Genomic DNA, 15,418 nt, shown 5'->3' with positions numbered 1-15,418 from the left:
TGCTGGCCTTTTCACCATGAACAGCCTCCTCCATTTATTTCAGAGTATGACATCATCACTTCTTATGTATGCCATGAGGTACATTAAATACAAAAAACATGAGAAATCATTGACTTGGTTGTGTAATACACTGAAAAAGAGCTGGTATCTAAATACAAATATGTTATTAATTAACTGAAGACCTTTCGGAGGCTAAATACAACATGTAGATACACACATGGGAAACAGGACAGAAATGAGAAAATTAAAAAATTTACAGTCTTCAGTTTAGACTGTCTAGGTATTCTTTGGATTTTCCTCAGGAAAAGAACATTAGAGGAATCCAACTGGAACATTACAATGGCTTGGTCAATATGACAAGGTCTGTAACTTCCTGACAAGTGGTGATGAATCCCATCCGTTTTCGACAATCTGTACCTTGAAAATCTGGAGTGATATGATTCCAAATTTCCTTGACAGAAATACAAAACAATCTCTTGAGCTAAAGGACACAGATCACATCCATCATGTTTGACCTTTTGTTCTTTCCATGTCTCCAAATTGAATGGTTAGGAACTTTATATTTGATCATAACCAAAGTACAAAATATTTAAACATTTATTCATTTACCCACCATTCATTCATTCTTTTATTTAGGAAACATTTATAGCACTCATATTTACAGAATGAAATATTCAGTTGATACAATAAAACAGAAAGCTAATTAAGGCTATAAGACATATGTTAAAATAACTCTAAAAGAGTATAGAAGAAGAGGAATGAGGGTAGATTGGGAAATTAGGTTAGGACAATTAAAAGGGAGATGAGAAATCAGTACACAGCACATATTTCTGAAGATAAACTGCAGTCTTTCAATCAGTTAGGAGTACTTTAAGACTTTTCATGGAAGTTATTGATTTATCATTGGTCATTGAATCCATAAAGAGGCCTAAGTGTATGATCTCAACATTGATTCAAGGCTTATAATTCTCTCTCAGAGCCATTACTGCTGGACAATATGGCACAAATTAATGTGGATAGGAAAAGCTTTCTTTTTGACAGATGAAATGTCTATTTTAAATGGCATAAAACAGGCTTGAATCCCAAGTGTCCTCCTTTTAATTTTATAACTGAACAAATTGGTCGTCCTTAGATGACTTAGCCACAGCAAGATAAGCACCTCTCATGTGTTGATGACATGCTTTGCTATATGGTCATAAAAGTGGCTTAGACAAGCAATTAAACCTATTGACCAACTTATATAAGGAAAAGCTGCCAAATATTAATTTTCCTAAAACCAAAATGATCAGTTTTGGCAGACACACATTGACATCTAAATAGATAATATTAAACTCGTCTACTCAACTGATTGCCATAGGTAGTTAGTTAGTGTCACAATTTGTGATTTGTCTGGTTAACCCTTCATATGCAGACGATATCAAAATTAAACATTTTACAGAGACTATGTTAAGGATCTTCTGTGGTCAACAGAGACCTTTAGTATCTCTTATCCACAAATCTTTTTAAGATAGACATGCTCTTTTTGCCTTATGGTACAGAGATTTGGCATTTTCATCAATTCATACAGATGCTAAATTGCTTTGTGATAATTGTCCTTGATCTGTTTCAAAATGTTCACTTTGTTCACAGTTGTACACAAATCAACTGACTGTCCATTAAGATAAAAATATCAGAAAAGTCCTTTTATTTTACATAGAAACAGCTTCTTTGTCATCTATACATCATATCTTTTTTAATAAAAAAATGTGAATGATCTGAAGTGGAACTGGATAGTAATCTCAATTTTGAATTGGCCATTACTCATCATCCATCAAAAGCCTGGCTATTGATACTAAAAAGGATTATTGAAGGGATCCACCAATCACTCGTCTTCGAAATTCTCCAAAATGCAACCATATTTTGCCTCCAGTTTTCATCTAGGCTTATTATAAGAAGTAGCTCTATGTGAAGTTCTTTTTTAAAAAGGGATTTAAATTATATTTAAATTATTTAAATTATATATATATATATTTCAAAAACATTTATTAACATTTCAACAGGTTCAGGTATTACTGAAACTAGCATTTCTTCTTACTGGAAGAATTCATGGCTTCAAACTTCCTTAATCTGGGGAAAGAAACATCCAGACCCAAGAAGCCCAGGGAGTTCCAAACAAAAGAAACCCTAACAGACCCACACCAAGACACATTATAATTAAAATGTCAAAATTTAAAGACAAGAAGAGAATATTAAAAGCAGCAAGAGAAAAATGACTTGTTACATAAAAGAGAACTCAGTAGATTTTTCAGCAGAAATTTTGCAGGCCAGAGGGAGTGGCAGAATACACCCAAAGTTTGAAAGAAAATAACTTCAACAAAGAATACCGTAACTAGCAAAGCTATTCATAAGTCAAGGGGAAATAAAGATTTTTCCAGACAAGAAAAAGCTAAAGTTCATCACCACTAAATCGGCCTTACAAAAAAATATTAAAGGGACTTCTTCAAGCTAAACAGAAAGGGCACTAATTAGTAACAAGAACACATATGAAATAATAAATCTCACTGGAAAGGCAAATATATAATAAAAGTAGTGGATTGATCACTTATAAAGCTTGTATGAAAGATCAAAGGCAAAAGTAGTAAATATAACTATGATTATAATAATTAGTTAAGGGAAACAAGATAAAAAGGTGTAAATTGTGACATCAAAACATAAAACATTGGAGGAGAGAGGAATAATGTTGTCTTACAATAGGATCAAATTTAAGTAATGATCAACTTAAAACAGACTGTTATAGATATGTCGTTATATATAAGCCTCATAGTAACCACTATAGTAAAAGCCTATAGTAAGTACACGATATATAAATAGAAAGTACTATAAGCATACTACTAAAGAAAGTCATCAAACCACCAAGGAAGAACAATAGAAGAAGAAACAGAGAGGAACTACAAAAACAACCAGAAAACAATGAATAAAATGGCAATAAGCACATACTTTAAATGTAATAATTACTTTAAATGTAAATGGATTAAATGCTCCTATCAAAAGACATAGGGTGGCTGAATGGATTTTAAAAAAAGGAAACAAAACTAGCCCTTTCTACATGTAAATGGAATTCAGAGGACATAGCTATACTTAGTCAGAAAAAAATGACTTTAAAACAAAGACTGTAATAAGAGATAATGAAGGACATTACATAATGATAAAGTTGTCAATCCAACAAGAAGATATAACACTTATAATTATTTATGTGCCCAACACAGGAGCATTTAAGTATATAAAGTAAATTAACAGAGTTAAAGGAAGAAATAGACAGTATTACAATAATAGTAGGGGACTTTAATATCTGACTTATGTCAATGGATAGATCATCCAGACCGAAAGTCAATAAGGAAATATTGGTCTTAAATGATGCTTTAGACCAGATGGACTTAACAGTTATTTACAGAACATTTCATCCAAAAGCAAAAGAGAACACATTCTTTTCAAGTGCACATGAAACATTTTCTAAAATAGATTATGTGTTAGGACACAAAACCAGTCTAAATAAATTTAAGAAGACTGAAATTATATCAAGCATCTTTTCTGACCCCAATGATATGAAACTGGAAATTAATTACATGAAGAAAACTAGAAAATTCACGAATATGTGGAGGTTAAACAATATGCTACTGAACAACCAGAGTCATAGATGAAATTAAGAGAAATAAAAAATACCTGGAGACAAATGAAAATGGAAATGTGACATACCAAAATTTATGGAATGCAGCAAAAGCAGTTCTGAAAGGAAAGTTTATAGCAATGAATGCCTATATCAAGAAACAAGTCTCAAATAAACAACCTAACTTTACACCCCAAGGAACTAGAAAAAGAAAAATAAAGCCCAAAGTTAGTAGAAGGAAGAAAATAACAAAGATTAGAGTGGAAATAATTAAATCAAAGCTAAAAAGACAATAGAGAAGATTAATGAAACTCAGAGCTGGTCTTTTGAAAAGATAAACAAAATTGACAAACTTTCAGCTAGTCTTAATAAAAAAAAAAAGATAGAGGACTCAAAGAAATAAAATAAGAAATGACAAAGACGTTAACTGATACCACAGAAATACAAAAGTACATGTAAAACTACTATTAGCAATTACAGTAAGTTTTACATAACATGGTTGATAGGTTCTGTGACTTTAAGCAAAACAAAGTATAATGAAACCAGTTTTACCCACGTTAATTGATATTAACCTACTGTATATGCCAACAAATTGAATAACATAAACAAAATGAATAAGTTCCTAGAAACACACAATATTCCGAGACCGAATCATGATGAAATAGAAAATCTGAACAGGCCAAATACTATTAAGGAGATTGAATCAGTAATAAAAAAACTTCTCAATAAACAAAATTCCAGGACAAATGCCTTAACTGGTGAATTCTTCTAAACATTCAAATAATTAATACCAATCCTTCTCAAACTCTTCTGAAAAAAACAGATAAAGAGGAAACTCTTACAAACTCATTTTACTGGGCTAGCAGTATCCTAATACCAAAACCGAACAAGGATGCTATAAGAAAAGAAAATCACGGGCCAATATCCTTGATAAACATAGATGCAAAAATCCTCAATAAAATATTAGCAAACCGAATTCAACAATACATTAAAAGATTACACACTATGATCAAGTGGGATTCATTCTAGGGATGCAAGGATGGCTCAAAGTCTGAAATCAGTCAATGTGATATACATTAACAAAATAAAGAATAAAATCATAAGATCATCTCAATAAATACAGAAAAAGCATTGAACAAACTTCAACAGCCATTCATGATAAAAAGTCTCAACAAAATGGGTAGAAGGAACATACTTCGACATAATAAAGACCATGTATGACAAGCTCACAGCTAACATCACCCTCAATGATGAAAAGCTAAAAGCTTTTTCTCCAACATCATGAACAAGACAAGGATATTCACTCTTGCCACTTCCATTCAACACAGTATAGGAAGTCCTAGCCAAGCAATTGGGAAATGAAAAGAGAGAAGGGAAAGGAAGGGGAGGGGAGGGGAGGGGGGGGAGAGGAGGGAAGGGGAGGGAAGGGAAGAGATTTTCAAATAATTTTTCAAATAATTTTTCCTTCACCATCTTTATTTCTTGGTTTATGTCTCTTACTATATTAATGATTTTCCACTTAATTGTGATTTTTATTGTAAGTTGCCTCACATCACGTATCACTTTTGAAAGTGGGCAATGAATAAATGCCTATGAACAATATCATCTCTTTAACATAGATTTGGGTACTAGATTAGGGACTGTTTGGAGGAATGTCGTAAAAAGTGTGGTCAATGTCATACCTGGAAAAGAAAAACCTGGGGTATCTACTATGCAGATGCTTAGGTTTTACCCAAGGTCCACTGGATCTGAATCAAGGTGGGGACTGAAAAATCTTCATTTTTACAAGCTTCTACAGACTACAGACTGAGAATCCCAAAGTTGCTAAACCATCTTCAAGAGAAGGATATATCCTATGTTTCACAAGCATTGTCTACAGCTCTAATAGGGCACAAATTTAGATATTCACAAAGGACTTGATAAAATGAAGTGTGTGTGGCAAAGTGGTAAGCACTGCAAGCAACCCCAACATAAATAAGGAATCAGAAAATTATTGCCATGAACCATGTGAGTCATGGGGGTCTTGGCATCAGGGTGGCAGTGGGAACTAAAGTATTTAAACAGGGTTCCAAAATGTGGGGAAGAAAGACCACCATGACTTTTGTAGTCACATTTAGGGGATAAAAAATGTGAGACAGAGAGAGAAATCAGAGATGTTCCAGAGTTTAAATCTTGAACAATTAGGAAAATGTTTACTATCATCATCTGAGACAGAGAATTGTATAAAAGAGTAAAAAAATTACGAGTTTGGTTTTAAAACATGAGCTCCTAAGGAAACCATTAGAGCAAAGACAGTTGGATAAATGGACCTAGACCTAGAATTCCTGAGAAAAGCCAAGTCTAGAGATTAAATGCTGGCATTTTACACCTAGTGTGAGTTGAAAGTATGAAGTAGAAAATAACTCAGGTATGAACTAGAGTGAAAAGGAAACCTGGGGAAAGACCTTCAGTAGAGAAGGCAGAAAAGAAACAGACACATGTGTCAAAAAGTAAAAGAAGAGAATTGTAGGCTTCAGAAGTAAAAAAAAAAAAAAAAGACTTTCAAGAAAGGCTTCAAGTGCCAGCAGCTTCTTGTCAGGTAGGATTATAATTTTGAGAAGTTGCGGTTGAGCGGTTTTAGTAGAGTGGAGGAGGAAAAAGACTTTCAAGAAATGCTTCAAGTGCCAGCAGCTTCTTCTCAGGTAGGATTATAATTTTGAGAAGTTGTGGTTGAGCGGTTTTAGTAGAGTGGAGGAAGTAGAAATAGATTGCAGAGAGAGAATGAGTAGGAGGGATGCACTAGTATAAAACTTCTGAGAATGCGGATAGTATAGGATGGAGATATGGTGAAAACATGATATGAAAGCAGTATGGAGGGCAGAGCTGCTGCTAAATTCCAGGTGCCTTTTGAACATTAGGAAAATTTGATTCTTGCTCTGCTAGACATATTCCCACATGAGTGCTGTCATGACTTGGCCAGCAAAATGCTAGTTGGACTGTATCATGACCGGCCCCTCTAGCTGGCAGTATTTGTACAATGTATAGAGGCCACTGTCTTGAGTGAAAGCTTTTGATGTGAGCAGATATTTAAGCATATTTTTAGACCTAGGGGAAGTTGCCAATTGTTGGTAGGGCTGAGGGTGTCACGGAGTGTAATAAAGAGAGTGTAATAAAGAGACAGAAGAATAGAAATAACTGCTAGATGAAAATCAAAGAGTAAGGGAAGGAGGGAGGGAGGGAAGAGGAGGAGAAAGTAGCCAATAGCTTGGTAACAAAGTAACTTAGAACTTTGAAACAGTATTTGACCACACCTTCTCAATCTTGAGCAGAGTGGGATGTGGAGATGAGGGAAGTGCAAATAAATACAGAACTCTTTTCAGCAGAGTTGTTCATTATAGTGGTTCAGAGGTAAATTCTGAATTTTCTAGCTTTGTTGGCTGAAAACATTGAGTCAAGAAGCAAAAATACTCCAGTAGCCATAAGCAAAACTAGCACTCAGATCTTGGTCTTTAATGGCAATCCCTACTAAAAAGAACCATTTCTCTCTTCAGAGAAATGGCTGAGTCAATGATTGGGGCAGGTAGATACAGGATAAGACTGGAACTCCTTGTGATACCACAAAGTAAGGGATTGCTTAAAAAAATGTCAGGGACACTAGAGTTAGGTTAAAGAGGCTCTCACTAGCCAAATCTGGGACAATTTGAGCACCAAAACAAAGTACAGTAATGAATTATACATAATTGGGGGAAAAAAGGAATTTATATCTATGACAAATAGATAAGTAAATAGGGGAGAAGAGAGAGGTCTTACTTATGGTAGAATATCAAGGACCACCTGGAAATATGAACAGAGTAGTAGAGCTGGTAAATCATAATTTTGCAACATCTTGTAAGGATTGGATCAGACAAGAATTATCAATGGATGTTAAATACAGAGAAAATTTTGAGGAGAGGCAGGGTATTTTCATGAGTTTTAAAGTGTTTTCACACAAAATGATGAAAGTCAACATCACTGATGGGGGCCGATGGACACTGTGTGTGTCCAGATATGATACTCTGAGAAGGACAGAACATCACCTATGCAAAATTCTTGCTGAGAATGCATGATTTCAACTTAAACATGAGGAAAGATCAAACACAAAATGAGGAATAACCTATTTTTTAAAGAAAAAATCTATTCCTCGATATCATTAAAAGACAGAGAAAGGCAGGGAAAATGTTATCAGATTAAAGGAAGCGAAAGAGATAGAACAACTAAATTCTATACCCACACTGTGCACAGAAGAAGAAAAAAAATGCTACAAGGTATATTGTTAAGAACATTGGCAAATTAGGAAATGTGAACATACACTTGATAAATGTATTCTATCAGTGTAAATTTATAAAGTTGATAACTATACTATGGTTATGTAAGAGGAGATACCTGTATCTCTATTAGGAAAAATACAATGAAGTATTTAGGGATAAAAGGGCATGATGTATATAACTTATCTTCAAATCATTCAGAAAAAAACTATATAGATAAATGGATTGATAGATAGAAAATAACAAATCAGATGACCTAAAATATTAATGTTAGGTAAGCCTGTTTAAAGTATACTATTATTATTTTTGTGATATTTTGTAAATCTGAAGTTATTTTCTAGTAAAGAGTTAAAAAACAGTTGTCATTTGTTGTCATTTTAAATGTTTATAGTTAGGTGTGTTGCCAGGGTAAAACTCCAAAAATATGATTCAGAAACTCTGCTATTTTATAAAATATCTCTTGAAGATAGTGAAAAATGTTGAGGCAAATTTTTTCCAAACTGAGAAATTTTAAAGCTAGAATACCTCTGGAAAGAAAAGATCCATGTGAATAAAAATCACAAAAAAGAATGCTAGATATCATAGCAAAGCCCACATTTTCATTTTATTAAATTAAAATTTAATTTCTACTTGTACTTTAAAGAATTGTCTCTCTCCACCACCTCTCTCAGATATGAAACAAAATACATAGAAGAGAAATTACACATTTTAAAGTATTTCTGAAGCAAAATGTAATGATAAAAATGTATGTTCCTACTAGAACATTAATCTCGTCCTTTATAATTAACTATTGCATTTTTCTTTCATCAGGCTCTGACCTTTAAGGTGTTCCTGTTGTGTGTGTTTTTTAAATGCCTAACTTTTCTGGAAAATGTGCAGAGGTCATAATGAGGCATAATTATACACAGTATATAATTTTCTTTGGCCTTTTTCAAGTGCTAATTTAGCTATCAATTTTTCCTATAGAATTTTTATAAGAAATACGTTTTAAAATGAAAGTTTTCTTCAGTTTTGGCATGAACTATATGTTCAGATAAGAAATTTAGCAACATATGAAATCGAATGTTAAGTGAACACTGAAAAATAAATCCTTATTTATCTAGATAGAAAACAAGTTTCTAAAATAGCTTTTTTTCTCTCCACACTCTGCTTTTATGAGAAGGAAACAAATAATAACTAGACTACCTCTCTGGGCCTCAATCTCCTTATTGTAAAATGGGTATCATCAATCCTAGAGTATTGTAAGGATTAAATTGAGTATTTAGCACAGCACCTGGCACATAGTAAGCACTAAAGTGATAATGATTTATTTTATTATTATTTACATTGATTTAAAAAATAATATCCAAAGTGGGTTTATTGATTTGGGCTGATTTCCTATAACTACTCATTGAATATACTAAGCAATAATTGGTAATTATTATGGTGATGCCACATTATCAAAGATTAAATTTGTTTTGAAATTGTTTGAATTGCCATTAAGTCCCAGATGACTTCAGTAATCAGACTCTTGGGTGAAGAAAAATACTCTGGTGTTCAATCATTCCGGATCAATTGGAGTAAGTCTTCTTCTCTTTTTTAAAATTCTCCATTAAATACTATTGCATTGCTACAGAAAATGTCTTTTAATCTGTAAATAATTAGTAATTTTACTTAGTAAAAAAATATTTTTACATATAGTTTGCATGGAAAGATATCATTGGTAAGAAAATAATCCCGAACTTAGAACACTGATAAAAAGTATTTAGAACAGAGGCAAATCATGTACATGTAAAAAAAAAAAAAAAAATTATTTCCTGAAAAGGAGTTTTAATTTTATAAAACCTTGCTGTAAGCATCATCAGTCATTTGAGATCGGCAGGGATAAGAGCACCAATATGAAGACTGATTTGATTTTCATACTATTTTAATGACAAGATAAATTTCAGCAACTCGGATTTCTATATAAAAAGACACTTTAAAATAAATGAAACATATTTGCAAGCAAGCAAACACGCACACAGAGGGAATTATTTGTTTTGAATTGCTGACAGTGTAAGTAACTCGATCAACTAATAGAACCAGACTAATTCTATAAACCTTAGAGCATTTTTTATAAATCAGTGGTTTAGGGAATATTGGAGTTTAAAGAGGATCGGATGCATTTTTATGCTCCTAATGTATTCATTTTAGTCCTTGAATAAATTTTGCTGATTAATATTTGTTTTATGCCTGTAATGGCCCATTTGTTTATAGGGAGTTGGGATTTTTTTTTAATAGTAAGTTAAGTGTGAGGACAAAGAAATGTTTTAATAATTTAGTGTCATTTCTTATTAAATTGTGTATTTATTAACTTTTACTAAATTACTAACTCTATTATCATATGTCTTGATGATGGGAAAAAATACAAAAATTTATATCTGGAATCCTAGTCTAAATTCTCCACATAAAATAAATGAAGAAAGAGAAAGACTGAGGCCACAGTCTAGAAAGTCGATAAACACAGCCACTTATGTGGTAGAGACACAGAAGGTTTTGCATACGTCTGGAAAATCTTGACATCTCATATCGTAAGCTTCTGTAGTTAACAAGGGGTGAAATTACCTGGGCCAAAGCATCAGGAGTGGCCATTTCTCCGATGTAAATTTGAGGCCAAGTTTTCTTGCATTTTACATTTGCTTCCCTTTAATTTGCTATTTTTCGGAAGAACGTACTCACCAGAAAGATCAAGTTCTTTGTGGTCGTGGAACGCCTGGGGATGTACATCCATGCACAGGGGTGGCGATTCTTTTGTTCTTTGAACGACCTTTCCCAGGTTTGGGGCACTTCAATTCCATCAAGAGAGCACAAACCTCTACATCAGTGGTTATTAAACTTGCCGTCACAAGGATTTGTAACCAATAAGAAAGTACTGCTATTTAGGAATAATTTTTTTGTTTAAGTATACATTAGATTGGCTTCAAAGTTATCCATAGAGTGATATCGCTCCATTCAGTTGCATTAAGATTCCCCTCTGTGAGTGGGAGAGAGGAGGACAAGATTCTTTGCTCACTGGAATTGCTCATTAATGCTTGGAAAAAGCCTGCAAGTGTCTCACACATGTGAACATCTACCAAGTTGTGTGTGTTGCAATAAAAAAGAGACTGAGAAAAGTTGCTTTATGCAGGCCCTGGTTTACTTCAATACACAAGTACAAATAATCTTTGCATATTGTCTGCCTTGGTGAGGGCCCATTAATCAAAGATCAGAATCGCCTCAAGGCATTGGTAAAATGCCTTTGCCACAGAAACCTTCCTACTGTGGGCCTGACTTGCACACATCATTTTATTATTTTACTCTGGAAATGCAAATACATGACAAGCCTCATATTAAGAGGCCCTTGTTAAATCAAAGGTATGTAGTTGCTTTTTAAGAGGGAGAAAGTGGCCAAACACCTTTCTTGAGTGTCCTCTCTCTAGGTATGTGGCAGTGGGAGGTGGTAGCGCTGTCAAAGGTGAATTATGGGGAAAAAAGTAAAGGACTGTTACCTTTTGAACATCTTCTGTATAAGAGTGCCTACCTACGGCCACTGCAGGGTCTGTGAGAAATGCTTATTTCCTTGGTGAATTCAGATTACTTATGGCTGGTAATTGGGAAATGAAAGTGTATCTTAAACAATCTTTATCAAGGTTTTTACCTTTGTTTGGGTTGAAAAATACGTTTGAAAAAACTGACTCTAGCCTGGATTTAAATTTCCTTGGATTGTTTTAGAAAAACAGTTAGAGAAAGGATTCTACATTATTAGTGAATTGAAGTAAATTTAGGTTGTGTCAATTTTCCTGATGTTTTGATTGAACAAATGACTTAGTCTGTAATTGACTAATCCTCTAAATCAATCAAAGCCATGCTGTAGTAAGTAAACTAAATTTAAATCCTTAAATCAACTGTGGATGTGGAACAATCTTTAAGTTTATGAAACAAAGCACACTTTATTTTACTAAGGCAACATGAAACAGAAATTGAGAACTCAAAATATAGAAAGCAAAAAAAATTACAGGTGCTAATATGTTACATTGATTTAGAAATCTATGTACTTCTAAGAAAATGGTGTCAGCATTTAGACTACCATAAACTAGAGAAGGGAAAACTTTTCCTGTACTGGGCCAAATAGAAATATTTTACGCTTTGCAGGCAATATGGTTTCTGTCATAACTACTTAACTGCAGTTACAGTGCAAAAGCAGCCATAGACAATATGTAAACAAATGGGTGTGGCTATGTTCCAATAAAACTTTATTCATGGACACTGAAATTTAAATTTTATATCATTTTCACATGTCACGAAATATTTTTTTGTTTTTTTCCAATCATTTAAAAATGTAAAAACCATTCTTAGCTCAGAGGCCAAACAAAAATAGGCAGTGGGCCAGATTTGACCCACAAACTGTAGTTTGCTCACCCCTGCCTTAGTCTAATTAAGTATGAACTGTAAGAGTAAGTTCTGAACTTTAAGACATATCGAGAATGTCAGTGACTCATTTACTCTATTGGCTATTGAACATAATATCACCTATGTAGTATATACGTGACAAAAAGTTTACCCTGAGTTGAGTAATGAGAAAACAACTGGACACATCCAGATGTGCATCATTCCATAAAACCGGCCTGGAATCTTTAGAAATGTCAGTTATGCAAGACCAAATTAAAAAGGATAAAAGTGCAGGGTAACCATTCAAGACCAAAAAGACGAAACCTAAAAGCAATGTGTGGTCTTTGTTTGGATCATGGATTAAAACAGAAACAACTGTAAGAGGACATTATTAGGGTATTTGAAGAAATGTGAATATGGATTATCAGATATTGTATCAAGGTTACATTTCTTGGGCATGATAAATGCTGAAGGATTTACAGACTAAGTGTTATGATTTGCAATTTAATTTCAAATGGTGCAATCACACAAAAAAGCGTATGTGTGTTTGTAGCGATGTGAAGCAAATGTGGTAAAATAGTAACAGTAAATGAATCTGACTGATGAGTATGCCAATACGATTGTACTACTCTTTCAACTTTTATATGTCTAAAATTATTCAAAATAAAAATTGAAAAGAGTATAGAAAAAAATCATGGTTGAAAATTTACTCGGTTCAAGTTAGAAATATTCGATATATAAAATTATAGTGCTTGAAAAATAATGTAGTCATTGAAATTCTAAAATTATACCAATTTCATTTGGAAATTGAAATAATTTGACTTGTAAGTAATAGCTAAATGATTTGTGTGTTTGTTATTTTCAGCTCATTTGTTCCCAGAAATTATAGCATGGGTAAAAATCTAATCTGGATGAACCAAACACACACAAAAAACGATCAAACTCAGCTTCTCAAAAACCCCGAATTTAGATTGTTCTGTTGTTGCATAAGATGAATATTTATTCAGTGACCAGAAATCCGAAATATTTTTCCTGTAATTAAAACTTTCAAATACAAAAAACACTTCACTTCTTCTAGTTGTCAGATCCAGATAATTCAGCATACTATTTTGCTCACTAGATATTTTAAAATGTAGAGAAACTAGATAGGAAACAAAATTAATGAGTCATCATTTAATTTGGAGAAATCACTCTATTCAAGGACATCAAAGGCACTTTCACAAGAAAAACTGTAAACCTTTGTAGGCAGAGAAGACGTTTTAGTTGCCTTTGTATCTCTAATGCCAAACACAGTGCCTCACACAAGTAGCCACTCAATGAATGTTTGCTGAATGACTGAATGAATAAATGAATGAATAAATAAATGGAGGGGGGACCCTCCTTGCTTTATATGAAAACAGGTTAGGTTTGATTTGATGTAAGGAAAAGATTCAAGATGACTCTGGCACTGGACTGGACCACTGAAGGAAGTAATGGATTCTTACTTATTTACTTATTTATTTATTGAAATTTACAATAATAGAATAAACATATATCTTGAATATATTTTTAGAGAAAACTTACCACTCAAATGTTCAGATACTTTTCTACATATATGATGATGAAGACAGTTCCTCAGTTTCAAGGATTCTGTTAACATTCAGTTAGATTGAAATGGATCTAAGAATCATGACTTATGAAAGGCTGTCGAGGGAATTAAAGAACAGAAATCATAGCAGCTGGGAGAGGATGAGTAACTGGCCTCAATTATCTTCAGGGTTGCCATTAGAAAGAAAGTGTAGAAATACTCTGAGCAGCTCATCAGGAAAGAATTAGGACCAGTGAGCAAAATTAATGGTGGGGGAAGGGGGCACTATGCAGATTTTAGTAACCTAACAAATAACATTCTAATGAAGAGACATGCCCAACAGTGAGACAGCTTGCCTTAACAGATAATAAACCACTGTCACTGGAAGTGTGTAGACAGAGTTGGTGTGACCATTTTCAAGGGTGACTGGGGAGGTAGCGCCTACACAGAGCAAGAGATTGAGGCTATTTCATCTCTTCCGACCTGAAAAAGCACTGTTCAATATACCCGAAAGTCATTCTACAAATTCAGTGTTAATACTAAGTATATTAATAAACAAATATTTTCAATACCTCAAGGTCTTCAACGAGTATATCACAGATAAATAGAACATCATGGTCTGTTTTTTCTTTGAATGTTTTACCAGTAGATGTAGACTTGGCGTTAATTACCACTGAAGGAAAATTTACATTGTCTCGGCATATAAAAAGATGACATAACTCTGCAGAGCTCCAGAATGCTCTTAGCTATTTCAAAGATGCTAGGTTTGTTCTTTCTCTACATCCGGGACCACTATCCCTGTTATCCTGTTATCCTCCCAAGCCTGGCTTATTTTCTACAGCTGCCTCCTAAAGAGACATTTATCTCTAGTCTCTTCCTCCTGTAATCATCTTGAACATTGCAACTAGATGTCTGCCTAAAACCCCATGTGAACAAATTCCTACCTATTCAAAAGTCTAGAATGATTCATCAATTTAGAAATATGTATGGGAAAGATTAGAAGGGGCATGAAAATACGAATAGTCATTAAAATGGTAGAATTACAGACTAGCATTTTTAAATGTTCTTGGTATGATACTAATAAAGTTTTAGTGATAAATAAAATCAGGTGCAAAACAGACTTAACAAAATTTCCTTACTACCTAGCATATCACATACAAAAGCTCCAACGTGACTTTTAAAAAGACACTTCATTAAGTCTCTCAATTTACCTCTTCTCCTTTTACCCTTGCAGTCAGCTTCGCTAGCTTTCTATTGTCTAACTTTCTGCTCTCTTCTAACTCTTTTCTTCTTCCTTTTCTCTTATTGCTGCTTCTGTCTCTGTGCCTCTTTTACCACTTTGCTCTCTTCCTCACCAGCAGGACAACTACTGTTCATTTCATCCGTCACGTAGGTAAGCTTCCTGAGGGCAGGGCCGTCATTCATTCATCATTGCATTCCCTGCATCTAGAATAGTGCCTTGCAGCTAAAAGGTGTTAATGAACTATCACTTGAATGAATGATTGTCATTTCTATAACTATATGAATCTACAACACTCT

The sequence above is a fragment of the Pteropus alecto genome, unplaced genomic scaffold, assembly GCF_000325575.1.
Source record: "Pteropus alecto unplaced genomic scaffold, ASM32557v1 scaffold171, whole genome shotgun sequence".
NCBI classification, from domain to species: Eukaryota; Metazoa; Chordata; class Mammalia; order Chiroptera; family Pteropodidae; genus Pteropus; species Pteropus alecto.
Note: the sequence above shows the minus strand (reverse complement) of the source record.